General features: G+C 30.5%; 1 protein-coding gene across 1 annotated transcript in view; it reads right to left on the reverse strand.

The window, feature by feature from the left end:
- Window positions 1-15,884, reverse strand: part of LOC117176799 (lachesin-like) — a 231,141-nt gene extending 215,257 nt beyond the window's left edge. The window contains exon 1 of the mRNA XM_033367108.1: window positions 15,739-15,884. The gene's annotated coding sequence lies outside the window, so the exon portion shown is untranslated. The remainder of the gene's footprint in view (window positions 1-15,738) is intronic.
- Between the last annotated feature and the right edge of the window lie 3,740 nt (window positions 15,885-19,624).

Here is a 19,624-nt window from a genome sequence, read left to right on the forward strand (position 1 = left end):
TTTCTGTATTCTATGTGGCAGTGATACCTAACATAATTTTATTGTCCTAATTATTGCTTTAATGTAACTCTATTATTGTTTTTGCATACAAAAATTAACACACATTAGCGTTTAAAGGCTTTGGATCATGGATATAACACCATGATATATGCAATTCAGGAAAATTCATGAATGAAGAAAGTAATTAGCTTCCATTCTATGAGGAAGCAAATAAGTAATAATATGAGCATAATATCTAGATTATTTTAAAGAGACCAAACGAGTTACATTTACCCTGAAAGGGATTCGCCCTAATGTTATAACAATAATATAATAAACACACTTTCAATCATAATGAATCCAAGCACACGACTTGTGTTCCGAAGCAGTGTTCCGAAGTACCTTAAGTAAATAAAATGATAATTTAGTATTCGACTTATGATAAATTGGACGTTTTTGAATAGAAATTTCATTCGATATAAAAATATAAAAAGCTGCCTTGCTAAAACAGTAAACTTGAGGAAACAAATCTTTTAATATTCGATTTCTTTTCTCATTTTTTAGACTATCAAACAAATATATGATCTAAAATAAATTTAAATATATGTGAAAATATGTTGAAATACTTCAGTAAATTTAAAGTCTAAACATTTAAATCGATTTTTCAACAAGAGCAGAAATATTTCCATTTTATTGAAAGTATTTTAGATTCCATTTAATTTAGATAATTAAAAAATTGTAAAGCACATGAAAAAATACATTCAGTCAATTTTTCTCAAATTCGTCTCAAATGTTAGGGGAGATTGAAAATAAAAAATTCTGGAATTCAAAATTGCTATAACACGAAAGTAGCGTATTAGGATGCTAAAAATGTTGTATAATTAATTTTAAATCAATAGATATGCAGTTCAGTTGCACACACTCGAAAACAATGTTTCAAGCTTAACTTGCTTTCAAATGTTTTGAATTTTGTTCACAATACTGGAGAAGATAATTTCTATTTAATTCATTCCTTGTTTCGGAACAGATTCTAAACACCTGTGTAAATAGGAGAATGATTTTTTCGTGCACTCTGAAACTTTTTAGTGACAAAAATGCACTGGGAAAAAAACCGCCAAGGCCCAGGAATCAAAATTAAAAATACAGCGAACAGTGTATTTTCATTCTAAAAAAGTGTACACATGCTCAGTTAAATTTCAAACCACCAGTTATAAAGATATTTTCATTAAATACAAAATCGGAATTGAAAAAAAATCACTGCATTTCCAATTCTGACTTCTGGATCTTGAAAATTTTATTTATTTATTTTTATTCCATTGCTTTTTGTTTTCTTTTTTTTATCTTGAATAATAATTGGACGTTTCAGATATACATATTAATTCTTTTCTTGAATTTAATTTCAAAGCTGATAAAAATTCTTGAAAATTCGAATTTAAAAATGCTTTAACGTATGCTTTTGAGGAAATGATTTTCGGGTAACAGTTTTGTTATAAATGTTGATAGTAGAACGCTGCCAGCGGCATACTATAATAACATTACGTGACGTTTGTTTGCTTTTTGGATGTGAATGGATAGTCACTAGGCGTTTTCGGTAATTTTTTTGGTGTTGAACAGGAATCCGAGCTGAGAAATTGCTTATCTAGTCCGAACTTTGATAAAATTGAGGTCAAAGTGTCAAAAAAGGTGTTTTTAGCCTTTTTGATAGCATTCTTAATGGTTGAATCCGACGTGCTAGAAACTTCGTAACTGTTTCAAAGTAAAGATTAGATATTGTAATTTCACGAGCACTATTTGAATTTTTTTTACTTGTGTCGTTAAAACACTATCAGCGTTTCTATCAACGCCTAGTAACTTTGCATTAATAAATATTTTACATCATGTGTAATATAGAATAATAATATCGAAGTAATGTAGAATCATCCATCATGTGCCTATATGGGAAGTGATATAACAAACCATTAATGTGTAAATTTTACGAGCGAAACGAATGTAATAATATTGTTATATATAATGTGGCCACTAACAATGCCGAAACAATGAAAATCATATAAATCGTATGCTATTATAACACTCCAACTTATTTCATACATTTTATTTCAATTTCTCTGAATCGAGATTTAAAGCAATATCAAATTTAATATCCGTTAATCACATGCAGATATATGTGCATTTGATGATTACCCTAGCTACAGCAGCATTTATATTAAATTAAAAGCTTCCAATAAATGAATACACGTTCAGCTTTTATTAGAATTGTTTTCATTTTACTTTTTTGTGAAAGTATAAAACTTTCAATGAATTTTATTATTAAAGTGTGTTCTTTGTTTGAGTAAAATCGTTTAGATATATTAGATATGTTTCCCGATTATCATGTTCGAAGTAGACGAAAGCAAACTTTTTACATTAAAACAGGAACAAGTTTGTTTTCCCCGATATTTCTTGCTTCAAGTTTAGACCTTCTCTTTCGTTTCTACATTATGCTATCGAATTTAAAAGTTCAAAATTAAAAAAGATCTGAGATACGGTTGCGGTTACGATAATGTAAGCTGTTAAGAACCCGAATGGAATATGATGCAGCATCTGAAATTTTTTTAAGTTGGTAGATCTTTGGTTTTTCTTCCAGCTAATAATTTTCATTTCAAGTTTCGTATGAGTTTTCGACAGATGTGAAACCATGGAGAAAGATAACTTTTCTGCAGTTAAATCGATATGGTGCTTTGCATAGTATTCCGATAAAAATTCGATGATTCTTCTGGTAAAAAGTATTGTCTCAACTATTTTAATATCGGAAATGCCTATGTCGGTAATAATTAGTATGTTATATCGTTATAAAAATGTCTTTAACGATGATTTTAATGCCAGTTTATATATTTTTATTATTTTAATAAACCTTATATCTCTTATGGATACGTAAAAAATCTAATTTTGTAAGATCTATAAATGGTAAAGAAAGTAGTTAGTAAATGTCACAGGTTATTAGAGTTTTTCACAAATCTAAAATATTATACGATTAAGGAACTCCTGACTGCTTATTTTTAATTACTTTAAAAATAATCTCTAAGATTATAGATTAAGAAATTTTAAGTTTATTTTGACTCAGAATTTCTTTCATTCATATTTTTTTTATCACTCAATAAACATATCATTAACAGAAATATCTTCAAAATAAAGTTAAGAAACGATGCAAATATTTTAATAATAAAACGAAATTCGTTCAAATTTTATAACATATAAAAATTACATTTTTAGCGAAAGAAGTTTCTTTGAAATTCAAATTCTTATAGGAATAAAACTCTGTATAAAGCAGCTTTTTGCTTTTCAAATTCATCTTGAAGAACATAAGCGAAAGAGGTGAAATGAGATTAAAATTTTAAAGCAGAAAGAAATACAGTGAGACAAAGAACAGAAAATTGAAAGAAATATGGAAAACTTTATGAAAATTATTATCAATAATTATTACAATTGCGGCTAATTACAATATTTGTTGTATTTTTAAAGATTTGTAAAAATACACAAAAGATACTTTTTTTAGTCATTTTTTGTATATAACTTTTGAAAGAAAAGTTAAAAATATCTCGTAGTAACTAAAATATCTGATAGTTCATTTATACAATTTAAACTGAAGAAGGTTCTTTGAAAATACTCTAAACTTTTAAAAAAGACTTACTTATATTTTATTCTTTTAATTTTACATTTCATTTACTGTTTAAATATAACAATTAAACAAATTCGCCATAATAAAAGAACTATTGATCCTTTCTCCCGTAGCATCATTTTTTTTTTAAGAACAAACTTTTTTTATATTCTCATTCCTGAGAATGTAATGTAATCGTTCAAATTTTCGATCTCTGGTTTTTAACGGATCTTTACGTTTCGGCACTCACAAAATCCGAAAATCATAAAATTTCACCGGTGTTTGTCTGTCTGTATGTATGTCTGCATGTATGTCTGCATGAATAGTTACCTGAATGTTGTAGCCACACTAACTTTTGAAGGATTTGTCCAATCGAGTCGCCATTTAATACACTTCTGAAGGTATCCAAAATGAAGATTAAGTTCGTTAATCAGATATTTCAAACCAAAATTAAAAAATTGGGAGCATTTTCAAAATTTCAAAATTTTAAAATTTTTCGTCGAAGTTTCTTATAGATGGGTGAAAGACTTGCAAATTATCTAAATAAAATTGTTTATTTTGATGAATTTTAGAAAAGCTATATAGTTTTCAAAAAATATAAAAAATTATTTTTTTCATAGATCCAAAAATCTCATTCAAAATTTTCATTAGATACCAAATATATTTTTAAACTATTCTAGCCGATTTTTTCGATTAGCCCAAAATAAAAAAAATTATAGCATTTTCAAAATTTTCAATTTTTTTTTCTCAATATTATAAAAATGTTTGTCAAAGTTCATTATAGATGGGTAAAAGATTTGCAAATTATCTAAATAAAATTTTTTATTTTTATGAAAATTATAAAAGTTATATACTTTTCAAAATATTGAAAATTTTCAAAAAATAGAACAATTTATTTTTTTCATAGATCAAAAAATTTCATTCAAAATTTTCACTAGATACCAAATATATTTCATAACTATTCTCGCCGAATTTTTTGATTAGTCCAAAATTAAAAAAATTAGAGCCTGTATAACCTAACTGTTAAGCGCGAAGCTCGATTATCGCAATGAGAATTTAATCGTCAAGGCCGTAGGTACTTTGAGAACCTTCCTTGATGACAAATTAAAAAAAAAGTGTTCAGCTTCACTTAAGAAAAGGGAAAATGATTAAACAACCACAGGAGGGCCCTGTTAGGATCAGGAAAAATAAAATGTGAACATTATTTTGCAATATCAGAATAAGCAGTACCAGACCAAGGTACACACATAAAAATTGTAATAGACATTTGATATAATAGTTTTTAACATAGAATGTAGAAAATTTCGCATTGTGGTCTGTGCACAAATGTGGAAGGTAATGCAAAGACCAAGCGCGGAGCGCGAGGTAAATACATTACCGAGTGCGGAGCGCGAGATATATATATATATATATATATATATTATCGAACGCGAAGCGCGAGAACCAACAGTCGCGCGCCATAGGCGCGCTCAAAGTAGCGAGTGAAGCGAGCCGCACGCGCAGCGCGCTTTGAGAATGTGCCCACGTAGCGAGCGAATTTTTTTCTTGATGACATCTGGAAATCTGTTAAATACTTAAGAGATTTATAACATTGTTAATCAGAATATTTTAACATAAATTAAAGTTCAATAAAATTGCTAAAGTAAATTTCAACCAGAGGTAGAAAAAACGTCGAAAAAATCTACAATCTGCTTTCAGTGCTGATGTTAAAGGATATCTAGTATTTACCTTCCCAGTGAGGGTTTTCTCGAGTCGTAAGAGCTTGCGGCCAACGTTTCGAATTCATTTGTATTCCTGGTTAAAAACCCATTTCAAATTATTTTTCTAACTGGGAACTAATTGGAATGGAACTTAAATCTTAAAGAGGTTCTACATTGAATTTAAAGCAATACTCCTCGACGATGCGGAAACCCCCAAAGCCCCTTTATTTGATATAATCCGAGAAAAGAAGAAACTATATTGTTTTTATATGTTTAATCAAAAATTGTCTACTCGTTAGTGAATCAAATTTCAATAATTATTATGTTGATGTATAAAATTCTATACGCATTTAAAGTCAGAAGTTTTCGGAACTGAATAACCAATAATTTTTAACCTTGTAAAATGAACCGTTTAAAATTCAACCGTAACTAAATTTTCATATTTTCAAATTGCACATATAAATTAAGTATTGCATATTGAACCACCTTATATTTTAATTCGATCGAATATAAAAATCCTATATAACAGAATGATTTTAAATTATTGTATTTAATATTGAAAATTTTTTTCGAAAGCAATGCATATATAGTAAAAAATATTTATTCATATTAATTTACGCTTGGAAACTTCTAAATATATATTTTTATTTCTCAAAAAATTTGTGATTATTTTCCGACCAAAATAATCATTTCTGAGAGTGCCAATGTAATTTTAGAAAATAGGTCGAATTTTGGGAAAAATCTTTACAGATATAACTACAATTTAAAAAATAACTAAAAATTATTTTAATGATATTAAAAACTTTTTTTCGGTATTCAAAAGAAGAAAAGTTTTAGTTTAAGTATCTCTTGCGGCATATTTTTATTTTCGAGTACCTAACCTCATTTCAACCACAGGAATCACAGAATTGCATGCTGGAGCTTACAAAAGGATTGTATTCTAGGAAGAACATTTTTACGTGACTTTCCCCTTTTTTATTTTGTAATATTTAGTATTTTTTCAATCCTTTGAAATCCCGTCAATTTTTTTGATATTTTTACAAATTCCTTAAAACTTAATGATGTGGGATTCTTTGAAATCCTTTGAATTCGATAGATATAGTACATAACGTATTGAACCCCCTATAATTCCCCTAAAACCCTTAAAAAGTGTAAAAATCCTTGAAATCGCTTCATCTCTTTAAAATTTTATTTAAAATCTCTTATAATCCATTAAAATTCAATGGAATTTCTTAAAAAGATAGAAGAGATTGTACTTGTTGGAGTTGACCTTGAATTTCTTGGAATCTATTATAAATTCGTTGGAGTTCTATAGAAGTCAATTACGTCAACGATTAAATATGCCAGAAAAGAAAATTAAAATCGGACTCGTAGGAAAAATATATTTAGTATAGTCAAGTTATTTAATAAAAATATTCTCCAAAACTTAATCAGTGACATGTTACTGATTGTCAGTGAGATTTCACTGATAGAAATAACTGCAAACCTGTCACTGATAATCAGTGCAAAATTAATTATTTATTCAGCGAATAACCACTTTCGAGGTTTAGCAGCACTGCACCATGTCAATTTACCAGTCATCATGAAATAATATTTTAGTAGATACAATCAAATAATAATAGTAAAAACTTAAAACACATAAATATGATCAAATATTAAAAAAGGTTGAAAGTTTCGATTTCTTTTAAATTACTAATAACGTCACATATTACTTTACTTTCAAGATTGGTCTATCATGTACACTAGGGTGGCTCAAAAAGGCCTTTATTTTTTAGAGGGCAACTCCCCCCAATTTCATTCCAAATCAGAAAAAAGAAATTCCCTAATTCTTAATTTTTTAATTTTTCGATTTTAACAGGTGTCGGTTTTGACTTGAAGTTTCCATGTAAAATGCATGGGGACAAATCACTTTTTTGAGTTTTTGGAATAATTTTTTAGGGTTTGAAAAAATGTGATGGGAAAGTATGGGAGCCTGTAGAGAATTATCCATAGAAAAATTTCATGTATCAAATATATTGGTTTGACACCCCTAACACACGCCCAAGAGTATCTGAAAAATACCCTTAAAACAAAAAATGTCAATTCTTCATGAAGTCGACATTTTGAGCACTGTATTCTGGCCCTTTTTCAAATTAAAATGATTAATATTGGTCTAATGGAATATTTATTATCCTTGTTTAATTAATTTTTAATTATTTAAACAAATGGAATTTCTTGAAATTTTTTGTATCGAAAACTTTTTTCCCTTAAAATTATTACTGTTAGTCTAGTGGAATATTTATCAGTAATAATTCATAACTAATTAATAATTAATTTATCAGTAATATTTAAGTCATAATTTTTATTAAACAATGTTGATAAATATTCCACTGAAGAAATATTAATAGAGGAGAGTACCCAAATATGAGATACCAACTCTGTTTGGCGTGATTGTCGGAATTCTATGTACTGAATTTAAAAGTAATATAGGTCATTTCAAAGGAAATTTTTTTTTCATAAGAAGCTCAAATAAAAAATGTTATTAAAAATTTTTTTATGCTGAAAATACAAAAAATGTAAAAAAGTGCTTTTTCCAAACTTGTCAAACTATTCTCATAATAAGAGATACCCAGGAAATAGCTAATAAAATGCAAAATAAAGTAATATTTTTTATGAAAAACTTAATTCTATGTTTCCGAAGTATAAATTTACTGCTATTTAGATATATTTAGTTTTGCAGTAGTCACAAACACTTTTGTAACCAATTTCCCCCGTGCAGCCGCAGTGTTATAAAAACCACAGGTTTCTCATATTATGAGAACCACACCGTGCAACTATGCACTTACTAGGCCTGACCTGTACAATAAAAAACTTCAACACTATCGATATTTTCCTACTTAGTTATTCAATCCCCATCACTCCAGACAAACTTTACTGCTAAATACATATTTAATGAATAATAAATAGGGTTTAAAGAATTCCCTTCCAAAAACTCGACTACCATCGATTTCACAAAAAGTTCGCCTATAATCTTCAGAAGCCCACTGAAAAAGGGACTATACCACGAAATTACTCTTTCTTCAAGGGCTACAAGTTAGTGATAGAACCAACAGAGTGGGTCTCTTAGTTTAGCTGATACCCCGCTTTCTCAAATTACGAGAATATCTCATATTCGAATACTGTCCTCTAATTTTTAATAAAAAAATTATTTACAGAAATTCCATTGTTTAAACAGTTGAAAATTAATGAACGAATGTTTTAAGGAAAATTTAAGGAATTTTTAAGGAAAAAAACGAAATTTCTAAAAAAATTGTTTAAACAAATCCCATTTGTTTAAATAATAATGCATTAATTAACAAATGTTATTAAATATTCTACTAGACTAATAATAATAGTTTTTAGAGGGAAAAACTAATTGTCGAGAAAAAGAAATTATTTAAACAAATTCCATTTGTTTAAATAATTGAAAATTAATTAAACAATGATAATAAATATATCCAATAGACCAATATTAATAATTTTAAGTAAAAAATACGAGAACACAGTGTTCAAAAGGTCGATTTCCTGAAAAATTTACATTTTTGGTTTTAAGGGTAGTTTTCAGGTATACGTGGGGGTGTGTTAGGGGTGTCAAATCCATATGTCTGATAAATGAAATTCTTCGTTCGATAATTCTCTACAGGCCCCCATACTTTCCCGTCACATTTTTTTAAACCCTAAAAATTATTTCAAAAACTCAAAAAATTTATTTTTCCCCATGAATTTGACATGGGAAACTTCAAGTCAAAATCGGCACCTGTTAAAATCGAAAAATAAAATAAAATAAAAAAATTAGGAAATTTATTTCTTCGGATTTGTCGTTATTTTGGCCTTTGGCCGTTTTCCAAACTGCCACAACGCGTTCTGACATTTGCGCAACGGGCAGAATGCTTTTTGGCTTTTTTTGGTCTTTGGTCGTCTTCGGGCTTTGAGCCTAACAAATACATGAACGATTGTCTAATAATGAGTCTCTTAGAGAAAAGATGTTGCCCACGGGACAGTCACGTTCCGTGGATTGAAATGCGTAGCTGATGAGGATGCTGCGGCAAAATCAGTCTATAATTTGCAAAAAATGTTGATCAAACAAAAATGATCATGTTTGAAAGAATGGATGAGAAATCAGTATGCAACATCTGTCTTAGATGCAGAGTGGATTAAACAAGTTGTCGATTTCGGGGATCTTGCAAGTTTGTTTACTGCTGACGGAAAGATAGATGATGAGATACACAGAAGTACATATACACGGATGTATAGAAAGATTTAAGGCACAGTGTAAAAGTCATTACCGCAAGTAAAAATGTGACGAATAAATAAAGGTAAAATTGTAATATATAATCGTGCAGAGCTTGTACCCACTATTCTGTATGGTAGCAATACTTGGTAAATTAAACATGGTAATGAATGGATTCTCAAAATGAGTATTCATAAGACATAAATGTGAAATAAATTTGTTGAGATCGTATGTTTATGTTTATATTTGTTTGGTAATGGTAACAATATTAAGGTAGTCTGAGCAAAGAATGATGAGAATATGTAAATACATGAGCTGACATGAAAAGATGTATGGTGACGCATGTCAGTAGTATGTCCGATTCCTGAAACGAAAGATTTTGGATACTCGTGGCCCCACGTGAAAAGTTTTGCTCAGTGGATATCGTTGAGGTAAAGCGTATTCATTAGTCAATTTGTGTGTTAATATTTGAACCGTGATGCACAATGACTTTGTGAAATTCTCCACCTAGAGTGATTGCTAGACAGATTGATCAGCGTCCTGTGTTGGAGGGGCATTGTGGGTCAAGTATCTTGTTTGAAGAAGTAACATGCGACTTTTAAATTGGACTACAATCGATTTCTTCTCTCCTATACATCCTTTAGGGGCTGTTCAGAAACTACGTCAAAGTGCTAGGGAAGTGGGGGTTTCACAGGTCTTGTTACTATTTATGGCGTAAGGCTGGGAGGAGGTTAAGCAGAATAGGGGCATCACACATATGGAACATATAAATGTGAATAAAATTTTTTGGAAATTCTGGAAATATGAAAATTAGTAATTTTATTTTACACGCAAAGCATCTAAATATGCGCAGCCTTCACATTTTTTCCCCTATTCCCTTCTTCATCCCTTTTTTAAAGAGTTCCTCCTTTTCGCAGTTTTCAAGAAACTTCCCCTTTCTTTTGTTTTTTGTTTAAATGCGAACTGAATGAATAGAACCCGAGAAGAAAAGCTAACAGTTTTTCGTTAAAAGATCATTCTTTTTAATTGAAAATTCTATTATATCTTTTTCTTTATAATTAATTTCTTTAGTTAAAAATGCAACTACTTGGTAAAGTTAAACTAGTTTGTTAAATATTTATTTTATTGTTTGAATATTGAATTTTTTTTTGATTTGACCTTACGTGAAAATTAATTTTTTTAACCGCAAACTTAACTATTGAAAATTTAACGATTTTGTTAATAAAAATGCAACTGTTCTTGGTAGAACATAATTCTTGATTTATTTGAAATTTCTAATTTTTTGGTTAAAAATTCATTTTTGTAGGTTGCAAATTTAACTATTAGTTGAAAATTCATTTCTGTTCTTGAAAGCTCAACCATTTGTTTGTAAATGCAACGTAAGTGCAGCCACGCTGGCGCGGGTTCGATTCCCAAATCAGGAAGCGAGGCTGGACGTGCTTTCTGAAAGCTTTGCTTCTGTCCCTTGGTAAACTACCCCACAGATACCATACAGTTTATAATTAACCCTACAGTACAATCGCTAATAACCCTGGCAGTTGATGCGACTATAAACATTTAACTAATAAAAAAATATTTGCTTCAAAATTGTTTTGTGAAATATTAGCCTTCTTTTAGGCGTCTTCTTTTAGGCGTTTATCGAATGAAGTCGAAGAATAAATTTTGACCTATGGGGAGGTGTTGGTGTTCGTATTTGTGACGCCACACTGGTGGATTCAAGCTTTGTGTGATGATCTATGACGAAAAAGGTCAGGGGTGGAAAAAGTTTTCAAGATAGCGTGACGTAGAATTTAAACGGCCCCTTAATTAGACCTTACCCTATGAATGACTTAATCCCCGGTAGCGTAACGAGGCTAGAACCGAACGTGTTTACGTTTACTTCGAAAGGGACTTGGCTTAAGAGTAATAAAAAAGTAATAATAAAAGAAATCAGATTATGCATAATATTATATGTACATCTAGTGTCTAGATTATTTAGAATCTCAATATACGGCGCACCAGTCATACTTTTAATGATTGAAAATAATTCAATAATTTATTTGCTTACCCACCCTCAGCAGTGAAAGCTCATTATAATAGATAATTGGATCTAAACATAATCTGTTAAAAGTCTGTCATTATGTCTAATATTCTATGCATTCCTGTATATTTCAAATTCAAAAGTTTTAGCTTCTAAGATGCTCATTTTTTGTTGTAGCGTAACTTTTAAATTGTTTAATCGTAAAAACTTTAGTTTTTAAGTAGATGCCTGATTGAAATATTTTTAACTACTGTCTCTTTACAGTTAATAAAGTCATAGAGAATTCTGCACAGCAATCTGAAAACTTCAGAGTCGGCTTATCGCGTTTAGAAGCTAAATAGGTTAGTAGTAAATTGATTATACAGTTTCAACTTCCTAGGCATTACCTTAAATGAAGTCACGAGTTTAAAGAGACTCCTAAAGACTCTAATTTATTCAAGACCTTCCTCAGAAATTTAACGTATGTACTTAATAATGTCATTTTTAATTAATTTCTCAGCAGTTAGTCAGATGTGATGAGTGCCTTAAGTGTGTTTAATCTTTCCAAAGGAGTTTTTTATTTATCATGGATCATTCATAAACACTATAAATGCAACTTAGTATTTTTTCAAGTCATGCTAAAAAGATAATTAATTAAAAGAGCAATAAAATCACAGGGCATTATTTTAAATTATAGATAATCTACAAAAAGCATTTCCCGAAATTTGATTTGAAACTTTGCTTTAGATTAGTTTTGTTAAAAGTAATTAAATTACAAATTGCTTTGTGGAGGGTAGTCAAATTACGAGTACCTAACTAGATACTAGTACGTATGTAATTTGTTGTTAAATTACTTCGAGAGTGCCAAATCACAGTTATCAGTGGTTACAATACTAAATTGTATTCAGGTTAAAGCACCTTTTTTTAATACAAGATAATTATAAAAATGTAATGATGTTATTATTTTTATAAAGTTGTATTACGTTTTAAAAGTTACTGCAATTTCAAAAGCGTTGCGATATAACGATTTTTATCCGTGTTTATAATATTCTCCGTTTATTTTCTAGCAGTATTTGTCATTTTTTTAATCGCCGATAGTCAATTCTGCAGCCATTGATGCAATCGATTTTATGGGAGAAGCACTATGTATTTTTTGTGAAAAGGAAGAGACTATATTTCGCAAAACCATTCTATCCATCTCACCTTTTTAATTTAAAACGGAAATCCTGAAACTGAATTTGTATTGTACACACCAATATTAGTATATCGCTAATTATATACTTTTTCTCAAAGCATAACAATTCTTGAAATATCTTTAGTACAGTTTCTTATACCTTTTTATATTTTCCGGAAAGTAACCAATTTTTTACAATCAGTTTATGAGTATTTATATTCTAACCCTTAAATTAATTCCAATTTCGGTAAGAAAGATTTTAATAATTTATCAACTTAAAAAAAAAGTATTTCATTATATTAATATTTGAACAATTTTCTGAACATTTCGCCTAAACAGTTTACCTTTTTTTAATACTCTCAGAAAAATATTAATATTTTTTGTAAAATTTTGTGGAATCGTTATTAAATTCTTTTATTTTATATTATTATCTTGATATCCCGAGGTTCACGTCAAGTGCAGTTTTTTAAAAATAGTACCTTAAAAAAGTATAAAAAGTTGTGAAATTTTTTTTTAATACTCAGACTTATAGAATTATTAAAGTCATTTATTTCGGTGAAATAAAAGAGAACTGGTTATAACTTTCTGGCGCCTAGAGTAGTGGCGGGGGAAAGGTCTGTATGTCGCTTAAATTCAAGCGATCAGGGGTCTCTCCACTCTGTCAGCCAAAAAGTTCCAAATGAGGTTTCGATCAATATTTTACAATATTAATCGAAAAAAAGTCTATATAATTTTTTTTTTTAATCATTCATTTTCTACCTGCGTAAGCAAAATAATGTTAATTGCTCAAAATTTCACATAATTTTGGTAATTGGTCTTACACCTATTGTTGGAATTAAAAAATCCAGTTTGAATAAAATTTTTAAAACAAAGTTTGAGAAGGCCCTTTTTGCATATTTTGAAGAATAATCTCCGAAAACCAAAAACGAACATTTTTTGCCTAAAGAATTAATTTTAAACAAACTTATTTTTGTGTTTAAATTTTCATAAGAGCCAACATTTCTGGAAAAATCATATTTACTAATATATTTTTCCCATTCGTAATATTTTAATCAACTATTACGGAAAATTGTAATGATAGTTCCAGCTAACAAAATTAAATTTTAGTAAATTGATAGGTGGTTAAAAAAAGTATTTTTTTGTGGCAAAATGTTTAAAAACTATAAGTATACGATTTTGGTAACTTTTAGAAAATCAATAAAATATTATAACGATTTAATTAATCGGAACATCAATTTTCAACCAAATTTTCAAGAGTTCATATTTTCGTAAATAATTTTGCAAACGCTAAATCAGTTTCAATGTGCAACATATTTAGTCACTGTTTAAATTTAAAGTAAAATAATTTAATCATTATTAATTGTTCATAATAACGCTAATTGAATAATTTTAGTATATATTTTATAATAAATTATTAAGTTTTTATTAATTTCCATCATAAATTGTTTTACAAAAATGACAACATTAAAAATCTGCAGTATCCAAAATACGAAGAAAAGTTATTATTTAATATTTTAAATAACTATTAAGATAAAAACTTATAATTTTGTTGACTATCAAAAACATGTGTTTAAAAACTCGATTTCATTTTCAATTATACAACAATTTTACTTTAAATTTAGAAATCAATCAATGTTTCAGGTATACATAATAAACTCTTTTTTTACTGATTAAAGAGATACACGGGTGAAATGTTTATCCTTTTGTAAATTAGACCGAGAAATGGGTTGCCAACTTTTCTTTCTACAGTATTCTCTGACTGAAGTACGTCCGAAATAATGTAATTACATTCTTTTCGCCACTTATTCAGGTAGGTTTCATCAAAATCCATATAATAAAATTGGCGTGGAAAGAGGTTTTGAAAAGAAGTTAAAAAGAATTTTTTACTGTAATTGTTACAATGGTTGGTCACCTACCAATGATTGGCTATTTGCTGCAAATTTGCATAATCAAGGAATATTCACAAATAAAATTATCAATAAACAGTGCAAGATTTTTTGAGCGGTCGATTGGATGTCCATTTTAAATGCTTTTGTGCAATTGTTTTTCACAAACCGATTTTCTTGTGTATTTGTTTTTTAAGAAACATAATTCTTGTTAAGCCTTGTTGTGCAATTTCGTTTAACAGATTTTTTTTTAAAATTTATTTTGGTTTAAAAAATGAACTTTCAAAGTGAAAGATTGTTTTTGACACACTCCAGGCTATTTATTATAAGTTTTAATTGCCAATGTTTCCTGATATGTTATCACGGTGAGTGGCCAATCATTGCCAACAGTGGCCAATTACTGCACCCATTAACCTCTATATTTGACAAAAGTTAAAAACTTTGAATGCATACCAGAGATTTTCAAAGATATTTAAAAAATAATTAATTTTTCTACTCTTGACACCCATTAAAATGTAGCAAAAATCCTTTATTAGCTATTTTTTAATTTCGTAACACATATTTTCCTTAATTTTTTTTTCAAATAAAACAGCCCTAAACAATAAATCGCTACGGGTGGTCATTCACTACTGACTATATTACTGATCCCAAATTCTGCAGCACAAACGGCTTCTGACAAACCTGTATACCGAAACATTTTATTCACAACTCTGGATCGTATAATATACAGCACCAAATAAAAATTGCACCGTTTTGAAAAATAAAAAAATACTCCCTCTGGCCGTGCGATATTTATTATCCATTACTTTCCACAACATTGTAGCCCGGTTACCTGTCGAAAAACTCGGGTACCCGAATTGCGCGCGATTATTCATCGGCAAGCCCGTTAACTCGGACGAACAATCGAAGGATCATGTAAAAAAGTCACCTCTCTCTCCATTGTAAACTCATTTATCTCGGTATAGAAAGCCCAAAATGTGCACAATTTCCCATTTCACTCGTACAACTTGCACACATGTTTGGACCTAGATTTTCATTCAGACACGCGCGTTCATAAATTTGCCGAAAGTGCCGGGAAAAGTTCAATTAGGGGAAACTTGAACAATGGGGGATTTACCTCGTGAGGCAAATGTAGCATTATAGTCGCGTGCCAAAATCCGCACGAGACATTACACGTGACTCGTTGGATCACTTGTGATTTCTTGCATCCACTGTAATTGATAGAGAAAAATGGAAAATAATTAATGAAAACGTGAGATCACGATAAAAACCGGAACCGGATGATGAAGCAACTTCCCTTACGAAGAGAGACGCATTCCCGGGCGTCGAGACGCGTGTACTGATGTGTCAGTCCATCGGGACGGCGAGCGTCGGGACGCCCTAGTAGAAGCTGTGCTCGTCCCGCGCAGGTCTGGATGTTCCGTTTCTCTGGGCTGGATATAATTTTCCATTTATTATCTCTGTTTTCTGCTGTATGTGTATCATCTCGGAGAGGCAAATACGTGCCGCGAGATGAGATGTAACACCTGATAAAATATTATCGAATTATTGCTACTAGAGAGAGCTTCCCCAACGCCAGCTGCTGTATTGCCGTATTCACAAATTGTGCAGCTCAAAGGTGGCGAAAGCCCGCACAACCTGTAGAAGCTTACACCGGCTTTCCGCCAAAAGATTTTTCTCGTGCAGGTGAAAACAATTGCGTGACTTACTTCTATCTGGAAACTTGATGAATGCATATTTTTTTGTTTATTTTCGGTATATTGACAAAAAAAATTAGTCAAAGTAGGCGCCTACAACAAATCTTCTCATCGTATTGTTTCCCTTCATTCTCTCCCCTTACTCCACCCTTCCCCTAGTTGACGTTCTTACCTACCGTCTTGCAACAACTACCCTCCCCATTCATTTCCATTTCCCCAATTCCCCTCCTCTAATCCCTCTCACTTCTCTTCTACGTTTTCCCACACTTCTTCTTTATCAGCCTTCCCCCCTTAGCAGTTCCCATTATTTAACTTCTTCTCACTTCCCATGCTTCCTTTCCCCTCACGCCTCCTCACTTCACCAACCCCCCTTCCACGCTTCCACTCCCTGGCAAAAAGTACGTTGAAAGGCCGCACGGACACCCTACAGAAAATATAATAAGGGTTTTTTGCTCGAGGCTACGAAACCCCATGAGGATGATTCAGAATGTTTTGAAAATGTTCAAAAGCATGGAGTTTGGATTTTGGAAAAACTTGCATACATTGAACCAGAAATTTCTTCAGCTTAAATCACGAAAAACATTTTTTTGAATATTTTCTAAAAATTTTAAACAAGGCAAAACATTTTTTTCTAATTTTTAATTTTCTATTACCGTTTTCTATCAAAAACTGTGAATATAAAAAATTTGTTATAATTTTTTAATCAATAGGAATTTGGTTTCCTGTTTATAAATTTAAATCTTTTAATAAAAAAAGAGAACAGAATATATTATCTGATTAAGAATTGTTTAAAACTTTTCTTAGAAGAGAATCGACAAATTTTTTCATCTTAGCCCAAAAGATTCGACTTATTTGAGAATTTTCACTCCCTCCGAAATACGAAGCATTTTTGGGGCATTATTCTTTTGGTCCTTCGCGCCAGATTAATGATGTTTCAAGGAGTAGGCCACACTCAGTTTGTATGTACAAGGAATATTTTAGAATACTTCGGAATATTTGGGAATATTTCTGAATCCAATAACTACTCGGAATATTGGGAAATAATTCAGAATACAGTGAAACTCTTTTATAGCTCCGATTTCGGAGCTGTCCTTGGATGGCAACTAACTCATTATAGCATGCTCCGCTTTTGCTTCTTCACGCCTGACTGCCCTTCTGAGTGACAGCCGCAGGTCCCGCGCACCCCGTGCAGCCCTTTTACACCACCATGTGGCGCGGCATCAATTCTCGGAAAGGCTAAAGAAGGGAGGGATATTGAGGATTTACAGTGTACTTGGAAATATTTTGGAATATATTTCAATTCGTATCACGCAAAAATTGCCAAAAACGAAGAGTCTGATTTAATTGCGAATTTTGGTAATGTAACATTTTTTATTTAATAAGAAAATCAATTTTTTTCTCATTTTTTAAGTGTACTACTGATATAAAAATGCTTAATTTCAATAAAACAGGACTTAAATCAGCATAATAACTATACATAATTAACACTTAAAATTTATAAAAGTAAAAAAATATGTTTATAGTGTTTTGAAGAAATCGAAACAAATAGGCTCAATTTCTTTTGTATAATAAACTGAACATTTCTTTTCACTGAACACAGTACTCTGTAGGTTAAGCCCAAGCTGATTCAAATGGTATCGCAAACACAACGGGACAACACAATCAGTTTAATTGTGTTTCGTGAGGTTAGGTTAGGTTAGGCTAGGTTAGATTTATTTCTAGGTTAGGCTTGAGTTGACCCATTCGATGTAGCACACATTTGCTACTGGGAAAATATGCTTCCAGAGCTTTACGTGTAGTTCAATAAATTTCTGTTAATTCAGATTAGGTGAGGTCAGGTTATGTTGGGTAAAGTTATGTTAAATAAGTTGGTATCAGGCAAGAGTTGATCCTTCACAGTTGTCGACATGTTTTTGAAGTGAAAATTTGCATGACTGGGATTATTTTGAAATTTATTTGCCTCAGTGCATGATTTTTCGTCATTTTTTGAGGTTATGGCTCAACCATGACGTGATGGGTGATTTTTGATACCGAATTTGAATTCAGCGCCCCAAAATCCATAGGAATACGTGTGTTTTGTTACCAGATCCGCACACTTTTTTTTGTGTGGCTGTGTAATTTTTCAACAAATATTATAAACAAATAACCAGTTTTCCATTCTTCCGTGAATATAATCAATTTTTTCACTACCTCGATTAACAATGTCTTGTCAGTGACATTTTGATTAGTCAAACAATGCGTATAAACAAACATGCACATTTCGATCTTTTTCAACTAAAAGTCTTACTTTTTCTAACGGAATTAATTAAAAATGTCTTACCGGTGACTTTTTGTGTCTTATTTTTCAAATTAACAGAAAATGCTCATTTCTTCAACCATTTTGATAATAAAATATATATTTTCAACGGTTTTCGATTTACAGAATAAATTTCTTTTCACCGAATCAACCAAGATTGTTTTATCATTGACTTGATGCTGTAATATTTATCAAAATGACGAAAATGTTGAATTATTGAAACAATGTTTATAGTTGAATGTATACCTAATTATTGTTACATTAAATTGTATTATAGAAAACAATAACCTGTTCACCATCGTGAAAATAAAAAAAATGTCAAATCACAAAATTTGACAAGAATAAGTGATTGAAAAGATATTTGCTGATTATTCTCTGGAAAAAATAGAACAATTTTCAGTTACTATCAAATAAAAAAGAATGCTGTGGCTAAAATAAAAATCAGGAGATACACGTTAAACCTAGAAGCCTTACGGGCAGAAAAAACATTAAAATCCGTTGAAAATGGAACTCTCAATCGATTTTTGTCCGAAAAAGTGCTTTTTGATGCCGTTGTGCGGCTTTCTGACAACAGATTTTTCTCATGCAGGTAAACACAGTTCTGTGACTTTAATTTTTCATACTTAGATAAAAACTTGTTATATGTATGTGTTAAGTTTTATTGTCGAAATATCGACTGAAAATTGATGATTTTGTGTTATGTTTGTAGATTAAGGATTATTTCTTGATCGATTATTGTGGTCCTTCGAGCCGGATTAATGATGTTCCGAGGGTTGGATAACGGATAGTTTGGATTTGCGAGGAGCATATGGGTCATTTTCATATAAAAACTTTTTTTCATTCAATCCTTGAGCTATGTGTGGTATTATTTCTATGCGAACTCGATTAGATAGAAGGATGTGATTTCCTTTTGAAAAGTTTCATGTATAGCGCACATGTTTCGAGAAGAAAACCTTAAACTCTATGAGAGAAGTTGTAGGCTTCGGAAGCTACGCTCATGATTCCTTAAA

Source organism: Belonocnema kinseyi, chromosome 7 (genome assembly GCF_010883055.1).
Source record: "Belonocnema kinseyi isolate 2016_QV_RU_SX_M_011 chromosome 7, B_treatae_v1, whole genome shotgun sequence".
Classification (NCBI taxonomy): domain Eukaryota; kingdom Metazoa; phylum Arthropoda; class Insecta; order Hymenoptera; family Cynipidae; genus Belonocnema; species Belonocnema kinseyi.